This window comes from Sinohyriopsis cumingii, chromosome 10, assembly GCF_028554795.1.
Source record: "Sinohyriopsis cumingii isolate HCF-2022 chromosome 10, ASM2855479v2, whole genome shotgun sequence".
In the NCBI taxonomy this organism is placed as follows: Eukaryota; Metazoa; Mollusca; class Bivalvia; order Unionida; family Unionidae; genus Sinohyriopsis; species Sinohyriopsis cumingii.
The window spans coordinates 26,995,986-27,019,144 of NC_142970.1; the positions used below are offsets into that span (position 1 = coordinate 26,995,986).

Genomic DNA, 23,159 nt, shown 5'->3' on the forward strand with positions numbered 1-23,159 from the left:
TTTTTTTATTCCCTGGATATGTTGTTTCACTGCTGGTGTCTGTAAAGTCTGCATTCAATGTAGATGGTTTAGGCGTCTGACTTACACAAGACAATGGTATACATCAGAAAGAAAAATAAAAAAACCAATGGAATGATAAACAGTCGACACATCAATGAAAAACAATTCATTGTTTATTTGCACAAATAAGTCTTGAACAGTATGTTTTATGACCTATAATTTAATTAATTAACATCTCACAATGTTCTGAAATAACAGTATCTAAGCTACAAGAGCTTGTGCTTTCATGTCATAATCTTCCATTTTGCAAACAAATTTTGATGTTGAATCAATGTATATGACCTTAGCATTGAACACTAACATTCAAAATGTCTACAAGATGACAAGACTATTATCAAATGAAGTGACAACAAACCAATGAGTTTTACGTGCATTGAACATAAGCATTTTTAAATGCTACAAAATGTGTTTTTAGTGTATGGCCACAAATTACCCAACATTCTGTCAAACATAAAACAGTTCTACTACCTTAGATGAGAATTAAATTCATAAATACAGTGTATAATTGACCTACTCGTATTTAGAGAGCTGTAAATGAAATAAGAGATTATATAAAAGTCAACACCTGTAGTATTTGTTTCATTATTCTATAATGTACATTTTTTTTCCATCCTCAATACTTACTACTTGCAGAGGAACTGGCAGAGAGAAATCTTTATATTCTCCACTCCAGAGTGGATGAGGATGGTGATGGTGTTGTCCTTCTGGATGCAGCTAAGAGTATAAAGATTATCACTACTCCTTAATTGCAGTAAAAAAGAAACAAAGAAATCAGACTGGATTTTTTGGCATGTAAACAAAATGCATACTGGTTGCAATGACCACTGTATATAAAGCAGTGATACAATATATCACAAAATGCATTCTTTTTTAACAAAACATCTAATCTCATATATACAGCATCATGAGTAAGTAAGTACTCTTAAACGCATCTTATTAAACAGACAGAAAAATGATGAAATTTATACATACTTTTGATAAAGAATTTCCAATTGTGGCATGGTATAAAAGCAATTGATAAAAAATAAAAAGAGACCAGATAAACTAAAAAGAACATACCAGCAGGATAAGAGGAAATCTTGGAGTCTGCAAAATACTCTCCATTTCAGGAGGTTTTGGATGAGATGGCTGACCAGAAAGGTTTCCACTTGAGATTTTCATCTTTAAATGATCATCCTAGAGTGCACCAAAGTCATGTGAACTTGATCCAATTCCAACATTACTGCTGCTTGAGTGCTTAGATCCAGTATTGCCTTCACTAACTGATGTTATTAATACCTCTCTCTCATCAGCATAATTTCCATCATTTTTCAAAGCTCCCATTGTAAAACCTCTGCTGAAGAAACTAACACTACACCATAAGGATTTAAAGAACTACTGCCCGGTTTCTAATCTCCAATTCATAAAAAAAATCTTACAAAAGGTTGTTCAATCCCAGCTTGCATCTTGTCTGAATTCAAACAGTCTTTTTAGCAATGTACAATCTGCATATCGCCCTTGCCACAGGACACAAATTGTGTCTGCAAATAGATTACACTCCAGCCCAGTTGATCTATGTTGTGGTGTTGCACAGGGGTCTGTTCTTGGACCTGTTCTCTACACTCTATACACTCAGCTGCTCTCAAGTGTCATAGATCATCATCCAGTGTCTCACCAATTGTACACTGATGACACCCAAATATACAAATCTAGCCACCCAACTGAAGTTGATGCTACCATCCAAGGTGTAGAGATGTGCATTTCTGATGTGAAATCATGGATGACTTGTAACAAGATGCAGATGAATGATGATAAAACTGAGGCCATTCTGATAACAACACAAAGACTTTCTCATTCACATCCTTTACCTCACACAATAAATATCAGCAACACCAACATTAAATTCACACAATCAGTACAAAACCTAGGTGTTACTCTGGACAGTACTCTCACACTGCACCAACATGTCATGAACATATGCAAGGCTGCATATCTTGAGCTGAGACGCATCAGCTCCATTCTCAGATATCTTTCAGTTGATGCCACTAAAACACTTGTGTGTTCATTACTACTTTCAAGACTGGACTATGGTAACTCAATTCTGCCTGGTTCATCTTAATATCTACTGCAGAGACTTCAAAAAGTTCAAAACATAGCTGCTTGGATCATACTTAGAGTACCACAATCAGAGCACACCTCCCCGCTGCTCTGTACCCAACACTGGCTATCCATTCGATCCAGAATCAAACACAACATTAGTTCTCTGTGCTACGTTTCACTGACAGACTCTAGTCAAACATACCTATCCGACCTCACCTATGTGTACACACAAGCAAGATACTTACACTCCTCTTCTGACAATCATATACTCATTATTCTCACTATGAAAACAAAGTCACATGGACAGCATTCTTTTGCATACCAGGGCCCAGCAACATGGAATGAATTGCCCTCTGAACTTAGACACAAAGACGCAGTGATCCCATTCAAGAGTGCTCTCAAAACTACTTATTCTGACTACAAAAACAAACTTAATGACTTAATAATGTTAACTACCTTAAATATTCTCAGCATGTTTTTCATGTTTTCTAATTTCATGGTGTTTGTTTTTGTAATCATATCATTGTGTATGTTTTTATGTTGTCTAATGTTGCAAAGCGCTTAGAGCTTCTAAAGATTAGGCGCTATACAAAGTCCTCATTATTATTATTATTATGTTTAGCTTGGATAAATATTTTTTAAATCAGTGGCCATAACTAAAAAATGGGATTTTGTTTTATGATCATAAAAGTATGTTGGACACCATCCATGATGTACAATGCTGTCTGACATTTCTATGCACCTAAGGTTTCCATCTCAAATATTAAAGCAAAATGCATACCGAATTTGACAGATTGACGAAAATAAAAAAAGCAATGCTTACCATTTGAAAAGAGGCAATTGTCACTAGAATATTCTATTCAAAATGATATTAATTTTGGACACAGGGGATACCACCCCCATGTTTTCCTGACTCGTGATATGTCGGCCTATTCTGTGCACAGTTTTAAAAATGTAATGTTTATCCATCGATCTATAGAAATGAAATACATTTACTGTAGACTGTTTCTGTCAGCAGTTAAGTTGAGTAATTAGGTCAGGTTTATAGCTAGTTTACAAAATTCAATGTAGAATGCCAATAAATGACAAGATATATTTTTGCAAACTAAAGTGATCTTGAAAAAAGATTAGTAAAGTTTAACATTTTATAAAAAATAAGCTATAATGTGGAAAAGAAACAACAAGGAAATAGGATGCAATGTGTTTACGTCTAGTTTTGGAAGGTACCGTGTCTAAGGTACCGTCATAATTGTACCGTAGTTTAATGGGTGGAAAGGCCATTGAAAGGTAAGGGCAGTGCGGAGACCATCGAGTATGTTCCAGAATAGCTGAATCTTTGTAGATACATAGATCCATTCGTAACTTCAGTCCGCAAGCGAAACACTGTACTTCGTATCCCAATCTTGACTCAAGTCCGAAGTAGACAAATCCTGTTCTAGCTAAAACATACGAAGAAGGTAATCCTTCCCTATCCGTAGGCCATTTTTGAAACGTGTCCAATCGACGGGCACAATCACAATAGTCAGGTAAGAAGACTGGAAAATGGTAGGGTTTGAACTTGGAGTTCTCACTGGATTTCTCACTCGATTCTTGCTGTGGCGAAAATAAAACACGTAGGGATACAGTGAACACACGTCCAAGTATTTGATTTCTTCTCCTTTCTCTTCGTCACCAGAAGGGTGGGTGGCTATCCTCTTACAACCAATGTTTTATACCGACATGTCCATACGGCAAAGTAAAGTGGGTGGGAAGCCGCACTCGCTTCTGCTACACGATTTGATAGACTTTTTCCAAGGGTCGACTGACGATGTGGTGTGTGGGTAAACGTACAATTTTGTTGGGTTGATAGGTGGTCACTTTTTCTAGACTGCAAGGCTTCTTTCAATACGCCAAAGTTGACCACTCGACTGGTACGATAATTCAGAGTAAGTCCTTTCACTTTACACTTCGTGTGCACTTCTCCTTGTTTGTCCCAGTATTCGTAGCCGTAATTTTTGGGACCGCCACTGACGAAACTTAGAATCTTGTCATCGGGGTGCCCGTCTGTCCAGGCTCCTAAACAGTCTCCTTCGATGTCAGGGTGCTGTTGACTCGGGTGATCGATATAAATGCAACTGTCCATGTCAAAGTACAAGACACGTTCCCCTAACAGTTCTAAAGCTTCGTACAATTTTAAGCGAGCATGAGCTGTCATGTAAGCTGCAATGATGACATTTCCAAAGGGGTCATCTTCTACAAAGTTCAGACCTTCTTCGTAATTCACCAAGATCAAATCCTCACGAACGACGTCCACGTGTTTCATGAATTTGGCTTTGTCGTGAATCATCGGAAAGTAGCGGGAAGGTTCGGTCAAATACTCCGTCTTGGGTAAACACGGTCATTGTACCATTTTACCCCACAAGCAATTTAACATCACTTTGGCAAACGATCGCCTGCCTTCGTTTTTCTCAATGTGATCTAAAGTAATGCCTTCTTGTGCCCAGAATTTCTCTCTGAATGTCTTTTGGTCTTCGGGAGTGTGACACCAGGACAGATAGCAACTGGCTTCTTGCTCAGTTTCAAAAAGGCATCCACGTAGTCTGCGAAAATGCCTTTCTGCGTGGGGTCACCCTTGTGGAATTATTGTGTCTTGGGAAAGTGGCAAATTTCGTACACTTCTAACAGTTGGTATCCCATGTTCAGAGCTTTGAACAATTCTATGCTGACCCATGTCCCCGTCAAGGCCCGTTCTTCCTGGGTGTGATGACAAGGTTGATCTTGGTTGCACGTTTCAGCACAAGTACGGCACAAAGGAAACATAAGTTTGCCTTGGCAATGGCGAGGTAAGACGGGATGGTATAGGTTCGTGGGAGGCAAAACTTTGCACTTGATCAAGCCTTCGTATTGTCGAATGTTTTTTAGGTCGATGTGTTCGGTGAACAATTGTGGGTGCCCTGCAGGAAAGCAACAATATCTGCACAAGTAGGGATACAGTGAACACACGTCCAAGTATTTGATTTCTTCTCCTTTCTCTTCGTCAGCTTGGTACAGCAAACAGGTGGCATTGGTCCTTCCTCCGTACAAACTATCACTTGGGTTCAGGGGGTCCATGAACTGGTAACTTTCCATGAGGCGTTTAAACTCGGGATCGGTGTTCAAACGGTGATTGTATTTGTGTTCCCACATTTCCACCACTTGGTATCCTTCCTGTTCTAACTTTAGGCGTCGCTGACAAATGGCCTGGTACAAGTCTTCCATGGTTCGTTGTAAGAACTGACTTTTAGTGCCGCGGTCAGGGTAACAGACGGGACATCCGTGAAATAAGCAACCGTTAAACTCGTACATGATCTTGGGGTTTTCTAAGTCCCAGCCATCGACCGAATGCATTCCGATGATCTTTTCGCCCTGTCCTTTGCGGGCATGCTGAATCCATTTGTCTTCCTTGTCGCACAAGTAATGCAACCAGCATGGGGCTTTGACCGAGTATTGACATTTGACATAGTTGGTCGTTTGAGGACTGATGACAGCCACAGTGTTTTCAAGCATGAATCGTTGTCGGTAGACTAAGGAACACGCTTTGGCAATGGTGCAAGCCTCTTTTAAATGATCAATCCCTCCGTGTTCCATGAACAGTTCTCGAAATTTTCCACAGCATCGCCGTAAAATGTCCACGTTGGAACAACGATACTTTAGCATTTCTTCCTGAAAGTCAAAAGGGTCGGAGGCGTGAGCCTGGTACCAAGCGTAGAAAGTTTCTCGTTCGGTACGCATGTTGTCAGGGTCGTAATAGTGAGCCTGAGGCAAATGAGGTAGAACAGCGTGTTGATTGGCTTCTGTATTGAAAAAGTGTGGAAAGTACCCTTTAGCCATTTCTGTCATTCCAAACATTTTAGGCATTCGACTCAAAGGCATGGCTAAGTAGCTCATCGAATCTTTAAACTGCACTTGTCCCACTTGCATGAAAATGATTTTGGCTCCGTTCAAAGTGATTTTAGGACGCTCGATGCCACGTTCCGTATAGCATCTCAAAAGAAACTGTCCATCGTATCCGGAGAAATTGTGAGCCATCACCGTGGCATGGTGATGACATTCTCCATAATAATGTTCGATGTCCTCTTGGCTCCACGTCTTGTCGACGGGGTCTAAGACCCATTGTGTGAAATCGGCTAGTGTGTTCGGTCCTTGAAAGATTTTTTCACGCCCTCCAGGAATCTTACTGCAGTGAGTGCAATAACTCAAGATAGGTTCTTGAATCACTTCTCGCACGCTCGATGAGCCACGCAGAAATTAGGAATGTGAATACCGGTCTCTTGCATGCATTCGAAATCGAAAAAGATGCAATTGCCTTTCTTCTTCTTGTGACCATCCTCTTTCTCTGGTTGGGATTGGTATTTTTGCATGTAGCATTGGTGTTCCAAGTCCACGATGCAATGACAAATGTGACATTTTTTCTTTCCTGAACATACGTGTGCCTTGGTACTGTTGATACCTAGACCTTGTCCACACATTGGGCACAATCTCAGGAGTTGACAAGCACATTTCTTCTGTGAACCTAGCATCTTCAGATGTTGTTGGTAACAGGCAGGGCTGACAAATGTGCGCAGACAAGCAGGACAATGCACTGGTTCTTGCCCTTCGCTCAGACAGGGTTGAGAGGCCAAACATCCTGAGCATTTCGATCCACAATGATTGTGTTGCTCTCGATTATTATAACCATCATAAATCACATTTCTCACAGTAATATTTGTATCCCAGGAATCCAGTGATAGTGGTAATGGTATCGAAATGGTCATCGTGATGATAGAGGTGAATGTATTTTCCATCCTTAAAGTCTTTCCCTCGAAATAACAGAGACCCGCGCACTTCTTGAGGGTGCACTTTCAAGGTGTATCGTGGAGCTAGGGCATCTTGCAATTTTTGCATCTCAGGAATGCCACAGGATGTGTCTTTGGACAGGCATGCTTGTTGTAACAGAAGTTCTGCTTCATTTCGTTGTTTGGCTCGGTTCGATTTTCGAATGTTCTCCCAGGCTCTTTTCCATTCTACCGTGTCGTTCTTGTCGGCATAGGTTCATCCCACCACGATGGCTCGGGCTAAACACATGTGGTCTTGAAAATTGTTAATTTGGACAAGACTTGTTTTGGTAATGCGAAGGTTGTTGACCAATAAGGTCTTTCTGCATTGTCCGTTCCCTTGAAGAGGATTGACGTGGGTCATGTCCAGTGTGGCTTTTCCATCGGTGATGTCAAGCTGGTCAATAGATTGTTGCACGTGTTGAATCTTGTCCATGACTTTGGAAGTGGTCAATTCTGCAGGGCTGCTAAACTCGATCCAAACAGGGGATTTCAAGCCGTCATGTTGTATGGAAAGTCTCAAGCAATCATCTTCTTTGGGTTGACATTGTCGCTTGAGTGTGGTGAGCAAAGAATCCCACATGTCGGTGATGAACCCTTCTGCTTTCTCTAACAGTATTTCAGACTTGAAATCTTTAAACTTCACTGTGTATTTGTAAGCCGTAGTTCTAAATTTTCTAGAGGGACGCTTTTCCGTCTCTCGAATGTCATAGTACTTTTCAGGGTTGACTAAGGGTAGTAAACTTTGTTTAGAGGGTTTGGATTCTGGTTCACTCATGTCCTCTTCAAAATTACTGGCATAAATTTGTGCCAAGACTTCAGCCCTGGTACGAGGCGATAGATCACGTTTCTGCCTCTTAATTTCTTCTTCTTTCTTCTCAAATGAATTGGATCATTTCATCTCGATAGCAAAAAGTCAAATGACTAAAGTTTAAACACCATGGACTAATTTATAGTCATAGCAGACCAGCGTATATAAAGGGTATGTGTCTTGTCCTTTCACTATTCATTTCACTCTCAAACTGAGCACAACGATGGAAGAGACTACCAAGATCGAACGTTTCATCAGAGCTTTGCGAGGGGTCATTAGAAAATTCTCTTCAGACCAGCCGAGGGACTACTCTCCTTCCTTTCAAGATAAAAGTCAAGATACTTGCTATATCTGTCAGAAGAAAGGGCATTGGTCTTCAGAGTGTCCAGACCGTCAAAAAAGAAAAAAAAGGGGTTAGAAGAGACAAAAGTCAAGATACCTGTTATTATTGTCAAGAAAAAGGACATTGGTCACCAGACTGCCCAAAAAAGAAACAAGAGCAGTCAGAAGAAGAGAGGGATTCTTCAGAGGAAGAGGAAGAAGAAGAGGAAGAAACCAGACAGGTGAAGAAAAAGAAACAGGAGAAGAAAAGAAGGGAAGAAAGTGAGGAGGAAGAGGAGGAAAAGACTATGACGGTGAAGAAATTAAAAAAACAGAGAGTGAACAATGAGACAGAATAAGTCTATGAACTTTTTAAAGTGCTCTGTTGTGAATTGTGAATTGTAAATATTTATAAAAGAATAAATTAATTATAAAAGGTAAGTGTCTTTGGGTTTTGATTTTAAAATAAGAACCTACACTCACGCACACTCATACACAGACAGGTACTATTGGGTAAAATGTTTTTTTTTAGTTATTGGCAATTGAAAGTCTATCTCTTTTCGAGAGACGTGGATGGCCCTGAAAAGGGCCTTTTTTGGTGTAAGGGGTGAGTTTAAACAATCAACTTTAACTGTCTTAAGCCTTTGCCATGGCCAAGGCCTACTTCTGGACTGCGTACTGTTGATGATGATTTCATTGAAATCACTAAGGGTGGTGCAGTAGGCGTAGTCACAGGGTTGGAGTGTTTAGCTTGGGAAGGTCGTATTCTCTTCGGCCGTAATAAAGAAGTCTGATACATTTGTTTCAGACTTCTTAACTCCGCTAAAATGTCTAACAGTACCGTGACCGTTTGATTTTGACACCCTTGTTTCTTTGCTGCTGCTTCTTCTTCTTGTTTTTTTCTTACCTCTTCTTCTTGCTGTTGTTGCTGTAGGAGAAAAGCTTGTTCCGCTTCCTTTTGCTGTTGTATAAATTTCTCCAATTCTTCTTTCTGTCTCTGTCTAAAATTTTCCATGTGCGGTAATGAAGGAGAAGGTGACGAAGGTTCAGGAACAAATTCTTGCAAGGTAAAAAAATCCACAAAATCCCAATTCACCTCTTCTGAAAGTAAGTCTGGGTTCCCTTGGGTAGTCTCCAGCATCAGTGCACCCCAACTGATCGTTTTCTGAGTTTCCGTCATGTTGAAAAGCTGTCGCTTAGATTGATTGCGCACAGGCACTAGCGAATCTATATAGACTATGTGACGTCACAGACTGCTCTCTTCGGATTGGACGTGGGCTGACTGAATTTTGTAACGCGTGTTTGGATTGGTCAACAAACTCAATCCGTTTCAATCCTTCCTCTCCCTATAAATAAGTATAGTTCACTGCATTCCTTCACCTGTTACTCAGCACCCCAACATGTGGACCGACGTACAATCTTCAACGCTTGTGTCTTCGATGATGTTCCGGACGGACATATCAATGTATGTCCGATCCAACTGGACAGTTATCCACAGGACAGACACCAGCCTGTGGATGCGAAGAATCTTATGTGGAGCATCAAGGATGCCTCAAAAGAGTCTTAATCTATGGTCCTACAGTCAGGCGCAGCCTAAGGTCAAGAAGAAGATGTCACAGATGCCCTTTATGTTAAGGGTATATTAACATAAAACCAAAGGCCCTTTTCAGGGCCATTCCTATCTCTCGAAAAGATCTTGACTTTCAATTGCCTACCCCTTTTTTATTTTCTTGTTTAAAAAAATAATAAAAAAATAGAGACCCCTCCCTGTTTCAATTTTCGCCTGTTCCATTTTCATAGACCCATCAGGTCGGGACCTTATTAAAATAGGGTCCTGACCCTGTTCCATTTCCCCTAGTCCCAAGACAGTCCCACGATTTATTCCCCATGTTCAATTTCCCTTGTCCCTAGAGTGAATAGTTTTTTTTCTTTCTCCCATGTTAAATTCCCCTTGTCCCTAGAATGGATATTTTTTTTTCTCCCATGTTAAATTACATAGTCCCCAGAGTGGATATACCCTTTTTAACATGGAAGTTCCCTAGTCCCTAGACCGTCCCTATTCACTGCTACCATTGTCATTACCAGCCTGAAACCCAATTTAATGCCATTTGTATAAATTCATTTCAAATAAATATTATGATATAGTTGAAGTGTAAAGTCAAGCAAGTATTCTGTTTGCAGATTTTACATTTTAGATATTATAGTAAAGTCATATTTTCTCTTGTTTAGTAAACTTTATTGCAACTGGTTCCAAAATAGTAAATCTTATTTAATGTTCATTCACCAGAATAGGTATTAATACAATCCCGAATTAACTGTATGGTACTAAAATATACCCTGATCTTGTGTGAGATTGTAATATACAGAACTATACCTCAAGACAACAATAATATATTGAATTTATATTGTATCAAGACTGTCATGGTTATGAACTCCAACTTTATTCAGGTTTTTTCATAATAAATGATCATCTTGTGCTATGGTTGAAAAGAAATCGAAGTTCAGTTTAACTCCATTCTCTCCACATTTGTCAGTTGTTAAGAGGCATACTCATCCTCAGTGTTATAGTAAAATGTAATCTTATTTGGATCAATCTTGGTGGTGTAATATATGAATGGAGAAAGAATATTATCATCCAGATTAAAATATGTTTTATTCAGACTCTACTAAAATTTTTAGTTGGATATGGGTTACGGAGCCTGATGTGTACGAACAAAGCAATGTGTACCATGACCTTTTTAATTTAACATTTTAAACTCCTGCAGAAGAAAGAGATTTTTTAGATCCATTAAACTGTATTAACAAAAACATTTCTTCAGTATGATTTTCATTTACTTAGTATTGACAAAACTCATATTTTAAAGTTGTTGTTTTTTTGTGTTTGGTTTGGCCTTTTATGGTAAACCAACACAAGTAAGTTATTTAGTGCCAAGGCACTTTAAGTATAGTGCCTTACCCAAGAACACACCATGGTAGCTAACCCAGGTTGGTCTGATGGTAGAATTTGAACCTACCTTATTTCACAGGTCCAGAAAGCTAACCACTGAGCCACTACAGCTCCCCATCTTATAGTGGGATGCTGGTATACTTTATGATCAAGAAGGATGGGTTGGGGTATGCATGTTGCATCTGAAAAAAGTGATGGAATTTTTGTTTACATAATATTTTAGTCATACAATATGAATCATTTTCTATAGATTTAATATGTATCAGATCAAGTTAAGAAAAATCATATATTCTGTTTCCTGGGAATGTACTAAAATTCACTGTTATTGTTTGATTTTTTGGTAGGAAGCTTGGTATTTTTTTCTTTTTAACTTGAATACCTAATTTGTTAACATCCTATTCTAAATCTTCATAGTTCTGTCTATTAAGTGACAACTGTTGATACATGTAGATAAGTTTTTGTTTATATCTTTTGATTTTTGTGATTCTGGAAGTTGCAGTATTTGTTGTTGTATTATTAACCATTTCAGTAATTTAATGAATGCAGAGTATACTGCTCTATAAATGAAATTTAAGGGAAAATAATGTAAAAGTATGTTTCACTGCAAATATAAATTGTTTAAACTAATATATCATTTATCATATGACTATTCAATTGTGGTAACTAGTATTCCATCCAATATCTATATATTAAAATATGTCTTTTCATACAGCTGGTGATCATTTAGATACAAGTCCAATTGAACATAATCAAATTATCAATGCAGGTGTTTTTATTAGTAGTAGTATTGCAAGTATAAGTGTTAGTATTAAGATTTCATATACAGGTATGATAAGTGTATCATAATGTTTAAATGATGCTCCTTGTTACAACATAAAATATGTTCATTGAAACAAATGGTTCACTGGTAAATTGGCAGCAAAGGTCTTCACTGAATTATGTTGCATAAACTATTTTACAATAAAACATATATGATGCATCTCAATTATGATGAATGTGAGGAGGAGGATTAATAATAATGCAATTTAAGTTATCTTCATAACATAAGTTCTAGCAGATGTGTAATTTTTATGTGGTTCATCATCAGTTTGAAACTGGTCTATGATTTCTGGATCTGGACATATCTGGTCCCCTGCTGTTGTGCTGCTATGGTCTTTACAGTTCATTAGGATATCAGTTACACTTGGTTTACATTTAGAACCCCATGGGATGGAATGCCCAGTTTGAAACTGAGAGAATGGTTAATTATCCATAATATAACTCCTGCAGTTATTATTAGGTTTGATATCAAGGTCTTTCTTTAAAAGCTTTTCAACTCAGGTTCTGTTCTACCATACAGATAAATAAAGTCAAATTCAAGGCTTTCAGATTTGTCCAGTTTGTTTCATGTGTTGCGACAGACAGACTGTATATTGCCACTGTACCATATAAATATCAGTGCTTAGTCTGCTCTCAGTTGCTGTGGTTTGATTAGTTACAAGTGTCATCACATGTGACTAATTATTGACCAATGTAATGAAACTTGTATAATTAGAAGGCTGTATTTAAAAACTCTAAAGATCTTAAATGTGTGCTAGAGGGTAGGGTTAGCAGTTTATACTCCCAATTATGTTTGTGATGAGCAAAAGCAGCTGCACAAATTTGAGCTTTTAGTTTGGTTCTGGTAGGGTCAAAGGATGCAGGTACATTTTACATTCATTTTTTACTAGAAATAGCTATTTTCAATATTTTTCTGTGACAAGGCAACTAAAAGAATCAGTATGTGCCTTATGCATGAATAAAGTTCACTAGTACTATAACAAATTAGCATACTTTTCATCACCCCTCTACCATCAAGATTTTTTATATTTACCTCTGTAGCAGACACAAATAAAAGTCGGCAGCTCATTTGCAGACTAAGTTACGCATATGATCTCCAATGCTCATCTAACTGTGACAGGCAGTCACCAACAAGCCAACCTATTTCCATGCCTAACTCAAAGTAAATCTGAACCACATTATAGATTTAGCTTATGTGTAAATTTATAAATGCTAGGCTTGTGATAATTAGGTTCATGTCTTCTACCTTAAAAATTAGAGGGATGTCAAAATACGAAACTGTCCAGTGAGACCTATGATGTTAATTTTAATCCCTATGGGATTTGTGACATAAAAAACCCAAATGCTTTATGTATTAAAAGGTAACTAATGGGGGTAGGATCTGCAGTGAATCAATGGTTAGTATGCTAGACTCCTGATAAAAATGTTTGTGTTAAAATCCTGTTATCAAGTCAACCAGGTTACCTACTGCAATGTACCCTTGCCTTACTCCAATTCCCTCAGTACTCAGTAAACAACTAGTGTTGCTGTACATAACAAAACCAGTCCATATTGATTTTACATATTTTACTAAATCCTGACAAAAATAATTCTCTAAATAAAGAATGATTAATATGTGATGGTCTCGCATGTAATCAAACTCTTCCAAGCTTTTAATGATATGAACCGATTTATCAATGTTTATCAAATTTGCATGAAAAACTATTTCTTATTTGTCATCAAATATGTTCAATGTTTTGATCATATAAGCATTTCTGCTACATTAGATCAAAATAATCTTTTTGTCAGAAATAGAGCCCTTATAGTATTTGCAAGGTCAACCAATCAGATGCAGAATTTGAGTTTAATATGCATGAATATTTTTTTTTACAAAATTGCTCTTTTGCTATATCTTGATGAGATAAATCTATTCACCAAGTCTGATAAAATTAATGAGAAATAGTTTTAAGAGCAGTAGCAAGAATGGCTAGTGAGATGTAGAACCACCACATTATATGCATAGATTTTGCTTATAGCCTCAGACATACAAGCAAATAATTAAACAAGTCAGATCTAACTTGGATCATAAACACTGTTGTGCAAATCATAAGAAACTCTGCCAATCAGATGCAAGGTCACTTCACTATCATACCTTTATCACACTCATAATAAGCATCATTGTGAAACTTGACTATATAAGCCCAATGGCCAAGCATGATCAAACTTGAATCAGCAGTAGTGGTTATAACCTCATGTATTTGTATGCATCTTCACTTCTTCAATCTAGATCTCATTTATATAAGCATGTATTCTAAGTTTAGTAAAAACTGCACTACATGTATAAATATTGCATGCGGTGGTAACATACTCAGATGAAAGATCACCTTATTATTATTAATGGTTAACACTCATCAAACTTCAAGGACAACTTAATGATTTTAGCCTATATTGTGGAAGTATGGCTTTTAAGCTGGTTAAAAAACTCAACTAATCTTATACATGATCACATGTATATACTTGGATTTTGTTCATTATTAGATTTATCCAAGATGTTGATTTAAACCCAAAACCAAGTTTTATATAAACAAATTGATCAGAACTATGGACTCCAAAGTAGCTAATTTCTTACTGTTGAAAGACAGAAGGGGATGTGAAATAAATAACACACTCTGGACCATTACATAAACCCACTTAGCCTTTTGACCAGTTGAGATAAAATATCAACAATAATGTTAAATAAGATTGATAAATTATGTTTTCTCGCATTACCTCTAGCCCTTTTCAACATGGATGGTATTTATCTTCCACATATGTCAGCTCTTAATTAGTGGCCCTTTCCCATCATGAATGTTGTAGGTGAAACTCAGAATTAGGCTTTTTAATTTATATCTGTAGAAGAAAAAAAAACTATTGGTCTGCATATATCAATGTCACCATTTCTGTATTAGATTAAAATACCATATGTGTGTGTGTGTGTGTGTGTGTGTGTGTGTGTTAATTTTAGAATTTAAGCAAACTTGTCTCCATGTGTTTATTTTAAAACTGATGATGATAACACATAACAGGTTCAATGGATAAAATGTTATTTCTTACTTCTTACAACTGCTCATTATATCTGAATTTACATTCAATGTTTGTTTTAATTAACATATTTGGGATAATGGGCAAATTATTTATTTTGTAGTTTATCATTATATCATTTACCAGTCTTTTATCATTCAAATATGTAAAATATAGTACCATTAGGCCAAAATTAAAATTAAGTTTGTTTCCCCTTACCCGACCGACCCTCTTAAAATCCGCCGACTGAAAAAAATTTTTTTAAAAATTTGCGATAGTATTTTTTTTTTTTTTTCGTTTTGTTCAAAAGTTCGTTTTTTCGTTTCGTTTCGTTGTGCGATCCGTATTTTCATGCAGTCAACAAAATCGATGTCACTAGCGCGCGAAAAACGTTTGTTGCAAGGTGTTTAAATTAGATAGGAAAAGCATCATGACCGGCATGGCCGGCAAAAGAAAATACGAAGAAGATTTCATTATATGTGTAAGCGTAATCGCGAAATGCGGGAAATCAAACAAAAAAATTTGTAACAACAGAATACTAGAATACTCAACGGAGTGTACATGGGATGATGTATATCACGACATTACCAATGATACAGACTTTCGCCCTCATAAAGCAGATGTACTGAACGTCAGTTTATCAGACAAACTGGATGGAACGATGACTTTTCATCCAGACCTTCACGAAGGTCTGCATGTGGTGAAAGAGTTTAATCAGCGACTGAAATATGTTACATTTACGGTGACCCGTGATGAAAGTGTTGGGTTGGATGATGTTTCCTCAACTACTACTAGTACAGAAAATCAACAAGCACCACCTGCACGGACTGCCTTTTCTGTTTTAATGTCTACTTCCGTGGCAACAAAGCTACCACAACTTAAGGACACAAATGCTGAGCGTTTCACTGGTATAAACAATTTTTTTTATATGAAATAATGTTATTTTCAAACATCTGTCTGACAGTTATTAGAAATGAATTCATGCACCCTCTGACAACTGCAATCTTTCTAGAATTTTTACTGCCTTCCTAATAATATATTTAAAGTCTGTTTGTCAAGTACAAATGTTTAAGCTTTGACCGACAATAAACACAGAGCATACACAATATAGCAAAAACTATACATATATAACATACAAAACAAAAGCAGACAATAAAAACATTAAAGACATACATAAACATGATTAAAACATTATTTTGATACCTGCAGTGCATAATGAATATGGCAGTGTTAAAGTCTATTAATTATGAAATCCGTTTGTTGATATTAGATTCAAGGTTTTGAATTTTATCTGCCATGGGGCACGATTGCAAGACAGCCAACAGTAACTGGTGTCACATTGAAGACTGCTGTCTGTTTTTTGTGTGCCATGTACACTTATTCCACATCTCATATCTCATTTAATATTATCTATCAGTAAAGCTGGCCATTCCATCTCAGTGAAAGGTTTTTTTTATTCCATTTTTTCAGCTAAAGATGAGTTGTTTAACGGCATAGTCAAAGATATGATAGAATGTGGAGACAAATTTCCTGGAAGCATGTCCCACCAGAATATATCTGAACAAGTCCTGGTGCTAGTAAATGCTTTGTGGTACATAAGTGGCAACATGTCCACAATAGAAGTGAGAGCGGCCCACCTGACAAGAATCAAGCACATCCCGGAGAGGTGTTTATCTTTGATAATATTAAATTGAAGTAAAATATTAATCTTTATTCAATGTATATTTATTACAAACATTCCTGCAACACATAATTCTAGAGAAATTTAATATAGTAAGTGTCTTAATGTCCATAGTTTTTTTTTTTTTTTGATTTTCAATGATAAAACTGAGCAAGCAATACTATCTCACGTTAAAGGAAAATATGACATAGACTTTTTAATATTTGGTAAGCTGATTAAAATAAAGGTTCAATGTCATAAGATTTAAAAAATTGGTTGAACACTTGACTTTTTTATTTCTTTTGTGTTGCTACCCAACCCTAATATTGCGATGGAAGAGGGTGGTTTTATAGCACCATAAAATCTGGTTCAACCTTCCACGGTTCCATTTAAGCCTGTACAAAGTCAGGACCATTGCGGTTGTCAATTTCACCATTATGTACATGTAGTAACCTCCATTTTGCTTACTTTACTTTTCCGTGACATTTGTCAGAGATTGATTATCCTTGTTCAGTAATTTTGTTGTAACTTACCTTTTTACAGGTTTTTAAAGTTTGATGGTGCTAATGATTATAAAAGAAAGAAGCAAAAACGTCCACAGCTTACTGCAAAAGATCTGAAGTTACAAGTCCAGTGTTTATTCAGGCTAATCTCAAGACCTTTTACACAGCATTGGACCATAAGAGGTGACATTGAAACCTTAACTGGATGTTTACAGTCTTATGCAGATTATTTAGAAAAAGCAAATGAAAAACAGATATCACGACAATTACAAATGAATCCAGTTCGTCAGATTGATTCCAATCTCTCCACTGCACATCGTCCTAGACAAGATGAAATCCTACCATGTTACAGTCGATTGGATGGTCAGGTATCTCAGATGGCAATGTTTCAACCTCTCTTCTTTGATGAAGATTTGCATTTAAATGAACCATTTAAAGGGCCAGAACAACGATTTAGATATTTTGAGAAACTTTGTCTGACCATACCAGTACATATGTTAAGGTACGACCCTGGTGGAGGGATTGGGGCGATTTCTTTTATCTGGAGAATTCCTGAAGATGGGATGTCTTCTTCGGAAATGTTTATGAGAGACAACCAAGTTTTGCACAGCTTACGCAGTAAACTGCCTGAATATCACACAAGACAAATGAGACAGGAGTTCTTCAATGCTTACGGAAATATTGCTGGAACCATTATACCTCCACACATTTTGCGGTCTATCTACACAACCTTTACAAATGATGCTTCAGCAGATCAAAATAAGGAAATAGATAACCGAGTACGTCTTTCTGTTTTGGGGATTGATCCTGATCTTGTGGTAGATTTACGTCACTTAAATAAGGGTAGACCTAATGACACTTTCGATGTATTTTTTCAGACCCTTGAAAAGGAGATTCAGGACATGGTTGCTGCAGATGAGAGGAGACACAATACAGAGCATATTTCACGTTTTTTGTCTGTTAGGGATATGATAGAGCAGGTGAAAAGTAAAGTACCAGAAGGAACCAATATTCCCAGTGAGTCATCAGTCCTACTAGCATTTGTTCCAAAAAAAGCACATCAAAATGTAGCCAAGTTATACAAAGGTAGAGTACCTATTAGATTGAAAGTACAGACCAGGCAACTTCGTGCACAACACCAAGATGATCACTACTGTTCAGCTCTTTTTAAATATTGTAGAGCATATGCAACACAATTTAGAGACATTAGTAATTTTGTGTGTATGGACGACAAGTCTAAGCTGGACTTTGGAGAACCTGATCTCTTCACCTCAACAGGGGTAAGAGGGAAGAAATCCATAGTTCCGATGAATTCAGTACTTTCCTGTCTTGATCATGATGTGCAGAGCAAAGGCTCACTTACTCCTTCTGTCGTACTTGATGTAGATATTCCAGGTGATGCAACAGAAACATTCTACAGGGGACAAGTCTCGGTTACATTCAAAGATAGTATCTTCCAGGCAAGCACCCCCTTCCGTCACATAGTAGAGCTTGAAACTATTCTGAAAGCTAAAAATGAGAACAAACCAGCTTTATTTATGTACACAGATGGTGGTCCTGACCATCGGGTCACATATGGAGCAGTAAAGTTGTCATTGATTGTTTTATTCAGAAGACTCCGGTTAGAATTCTTAGTTGCCTGCAGAACTGCACCAGGTCACTCTTGGACTAATCCGGCTGAGCGGATTATGTCACTTCTCAACATTGCCTTCCAAAAACACTGCACTTGCACGAGGGCTTGCCTCATCTGATGTAGAAACAATTCTGAAAACATGCGGAAGTATGAATGAAATCAGAACAAAAGCTGGAAAAAACAATCAAATTAAAACAGAATGGTTACAGTCAGTTCAACCTATGATCAAAACCCTGTCCTCAAGAACAGAGAGAGTCCAACTTAAGGAAAAGTCTTTCAAAGTATTTAAAGCAGCAGAGGATGCTGATGTTGAAATGGCTGAAGCTGAAGTGACCCTTATAGACCCTGCCATCAAAGTTGGAAAGTATCAGCAGCAGCAACTTAGCCATGCAACACAGCTGAAAAAATTTATTGGTAAGTACAGAGATCTACAGAACATTTTTATTGCTTGCGACACTCAGAAAGTGCCAGGGTTGAAGTTGCAATATCTTGTCAGTCTGTCCGTAATTTCAAGGGTGAGTGTCAGAGCATTTTATAATTCCAAACTGAAAGTGGACGTGCAGCTCTCCCGATTTGTTAGACTTCTACATTATAAAAACTCAACATTGACAGATAAATCATGATTTATTTACAGATATACACAAATTTAAAAATAGAATAACACTGCATACAAATTGTCTTTGTAAGTCGACAGGAATTATTTTGAAATATTAATTTAATGGCCCAGGGCACTACTCTTAAACATTATGCCAGGAACCCGTTCATTGTGCATTTTCTCATTTTTTCTTCATATGAAACATAACTCAAACATAATTTAGTCCTTAGTTTAAACTTATTGGCTCATTTTCAAAAGTGATGTGTTAAATGTCCCTGCATGTCAGCCCTTTCTATTAAATAAAAGATTTTCATGTCTCTTGGTATTTTATTACAGCTGATCACTGCCGTGAACGCCATTACTCCTTTCAGATCAGAAGATGTCATGATGAGGGTTGCTGTCCTACTCCAGAGAGGGAATGGGCGTGGTTACCAGACCCCATATTAGACATAACTGGACAGCATTACAAGCCATTTGATGAACTGCTTGGTAAAGAAACTACAGATAAGGACAGGCCGTCTAGTTTAAAGCAAACTGTAGCTGCTGTGGCACAAGAACAACAGGTAAGGATGTTCATAAATCTTATTAAAATATAGAAGTTTTATAAAGTATTGATTTAACAGTTATAAATTGTGCAATAATAACAACACATGTATATAAAAAAGTTATTTAAGAAACTGCAACTTTAATAGAACCCCTTGTAACATAATAAGTTACAAAATAGAGGGCATGTCACTACACAACACTTAAAACACAAGTGATGATATTTATGTTTCTTTTTACAGGGTTGTAAAAACAGTATTCTTGTGGGACAGAATGTTAGACAAACTGTTAACTGCTGTGAGTGTCTAAAACCACGATGCATATACGCTAAGACGAAACTAACAGCAAGAGACCAGAGAGCTTTGACACATACTTTTGGAGAAATACGACTATACTTGTGGTTCTGTTATCACACCTGATGGTAAGTTCTAATGATTTAATATTTTATACTTTTATCCAAGTCCTTAATACTTTATTCAAAAATATACCTATACACTCTTCACATACTGAATGCGGTTTGACTCTTACCTTGATTTAGAATCATGTCTGACACTGTCAGAGAGCCCAGATAGTTTTTAATGCTCTTTCATGTCAGATATTGCTTTTTTTAACTGTGATTTTCTCTTAGTACTAGCTTTTGCACTAAAATTTTAATGTGAATATTATTTTACAAGTATTCCTGTTTCCTGGTCCATGCTCCCAATTTTTAGTGAAGTCCAAGTTGCTCATTTATCTTTTTATACTAGTTTCTCTGTGTTTATAAAGATAATTATTTACACATTTAGTTTCAGGTTCTATATGCTATTTGTTGTGTATCATGTCTAGTCACCTTCGGACATTAAAGTTCAATTTTGGATAATTGGTGTTCTATTTAATATATTTTAGGAGACATCCTACAGTGAAAAGTGTTTGTAAGACTACAATTGTCTTGTGCTGTACACATTGAATTCCCATACTATGCCAGCAACATTGGCAGACCAGATATTTGTGCTCATTGTGGAGCCATAGGAGCAGAAAAATCCCAGGAAATGACTGGAAGATTCCGTACTGTTCTACCAGTGTGCCAGCAATGTTTAGCATCTGGAAAGGACATTCCAAAACGAAACCCAGTTAAAAACTAACCAGCAGCTCTTAGTGACATTTAAAATGATGTTTTGCATTGTTTGTTTCTTTTTTGTTAGTTAGATTTCTACATGTATTTAGTGTTCTGACATTACTTTATTGACATGTTTCTGCATATTTGAGACACTATTCAATGTCTAACTTTATATTTGTGCATTTTGACAGGTCTTGCAAATATGTTAAGTCTCATTATATATTGAACCCAATGATACTAGTCAGAAAGAATACTCAAGACTTTTAAAATACTCTTATTAATTATTTTAAAACATTTTTATACATTCGACCTAGTCAGAAAAAATACTAAGGGTTATTCCAGCAAATATCTACCTTAACCCAACACTCCTCAAAAACTCGGAAAAAACACTTCTTGCACCTTTACATGTGTATCTTTATATTTCATTGAAATTACTCTCATTTAATATATGTTTCAAAATTTGAGTAAATCTGTTAAATTGGTGCCCTGGCCAATGCCTGCAGGGAGTATTTTTATTGGAATAGCCCTTATCAAAAACTAATCTAGTCTATAAAACATTTTAAACTTGTTCACAAGTTACTGTATTTCAGTTCATGAGTTACTGTATTTCAGTATTATTATTAAAGTTGAATTTATCGTTTTTCTGTTTCCTATGTGTCAGTTTATAGTGTCATGAATTTCATGAGAAAAAAAAATTATTAGCCTACCTACCTACCCAACTTCAAATTGTTGGGTAGGGTAAGGGGAAACAAAGATATTTTTAATTGCGGCCTTATACTGACTTCATATTCTATATGATATCCCAGCAATACATATTAAGCAGATAAGTGCAAATAAAAATGTTCAGAATGTAAAATTTACTCCAAGCTCAAAGAAGATCAGCAAAAGATAATATCCAACAAATTACCAAACAAAAAGCGAAGTTAACGCAGTTACCTTTATTATGAATATGATGTCTCCAACACCAACGGTACTGTACAGCTACGTCTTCTGAGTTTTACCGTCATCTTGTCTTGCAAACCAGAATTAATTTCTTGAGCTCTTACAAAATGAAGAAACTTTTAAATACTATAATTTAAGCAGCTTCTTTACATGCCATCAGATAAATTATGGCACAGTGTTATGTCTGTCAGCAAAACGCAACTTCACATTTGGACGGCGCGCTGTGTGGGCATCGCCGACACAGCAACTGACATGAATTCTCTATTAGCAGACAATGATTCGGAATAAATCCTTCGCAAATCGAACATTCTCAATTTTTCATAGTTCCACTTTTCATTGTTGCATCTGTTTGATTGTACAATTGCTAATGATGTTCAATGAATCAACTTCAATTCATCTGCTGTCTGAAATCCCGGTTCAGTTGGCATTTTCTTCCGCGCATGATGCCGTGTAAATAAAAGATACGGTCGACATTCAAAGTGGTTTAGGTTAATTTATTATTTCTCTTTATTAAGGTCATTTGCAGAAAGTGTTTCGCTAGGGTGAGAAAAAAAAAATATAACAAAAAGAAAACTTTCTTTTCCAACGCTAATACTGTATATATTTCAATTTGTGATTGATGCTATAAATAAAAAAAAAATAATAATAAAGCATTTTAGCCCGCGGCTTCGGCACGGCACTCGTTTTTGTGGGTTTTTTAAAATGTTGTTAGTGTTGTTTTGGGTTGCTTTTTGTGTGTGTACCACACTAAAAAACATACCAGGTATTAGGCCTAACGTAGGAAAAGAAATTATCCTCTATTTATTACTATTCTTACTGTCAAATGACGCAAAAGTGATCAAATTGCTATTAAGATTTTGTTTTGTATAACACTTACCGCTCGTTTTCCTCGAGATAAAGCAGCCACTTCAAAATGATTATAAAATCTGTGACAGATGAAAAACGTGGTTTAAATAATTCGTAATCGCCTGCCTTAAAATACTGTAGGAATTTGCTATTGTATTTCATGGCCCTCGTTTGAATAGATACCAACGATCATGTATATCGACCAAAATTTGTACATTCCTGCCCACAATCATGTATTTTGTATTAAACCGTATATTACACGAGCGCTCTGTGGCAAACTCGGGGGGGGGGGGGGCGTAGCTATGCTATTTTGCGCCCGGGGACGAACTATAAAATTGGCGCCACAGCCCCCTCCCCGTTTAATCACATTTTTGAATATTACCCTTGTTTACTTATTATAATGTAACGTTGTAAGCCTCATTTTGGCGCCCCT

General features: G+C 36.8%; 1 long non-coding RNA gene and 1 pseudogene across 9 annotated transcripts in view; one reads left to right on the top strand and one right to left on the bottom strand.

Moving 5' to 3' along the window:
* The window catches only part of LOC149789798 (uncharacterized), a 166,880-nt gene extending 144,341 nt beyond the window's left edge, over positions 1-22,539 (bottom strand). The window contains exons 1-4 of one of the 8 annotated variants that reach the window (XR_016423729.1): positions 21,875-22,539; positions 14,618-14,737; positions 11,118-11,232; positions 685-774 (exon numbers count right to left, since the gene is read on the bottom strand). This is a non-coding gene — a long non-coding RNA (uncharacterized LOC149789798). Of the gene's footprint in view, positions 1-684; positions 8,031-11,117; positions 11,233-14,617; positions 15,008-21,874 lie in introns of those variants that run through there. The other 7 variants (XR_016423728.1, XR_016423726.1, XR_016423724.1 and 4 more) reach the window with 7 other exon arrangements.
* LOC149789801 (uncharacterized) lies at positions 15,165-21,578 on the top strand (annotated as a pseudogene). The gene is made up of 5 exons (XR_016423723.1): positions 15,165-16,574; positions 17,112-19,118; positions 19,636-19,862; positions 20,085-20,263; positions 20,728-21,578. The product of XR_016423723.1 is annotated as an uncharacterized LOC149789801 (transcript).
* Positions 22,540-23,159: the final 620 nt, after the last annotated feature.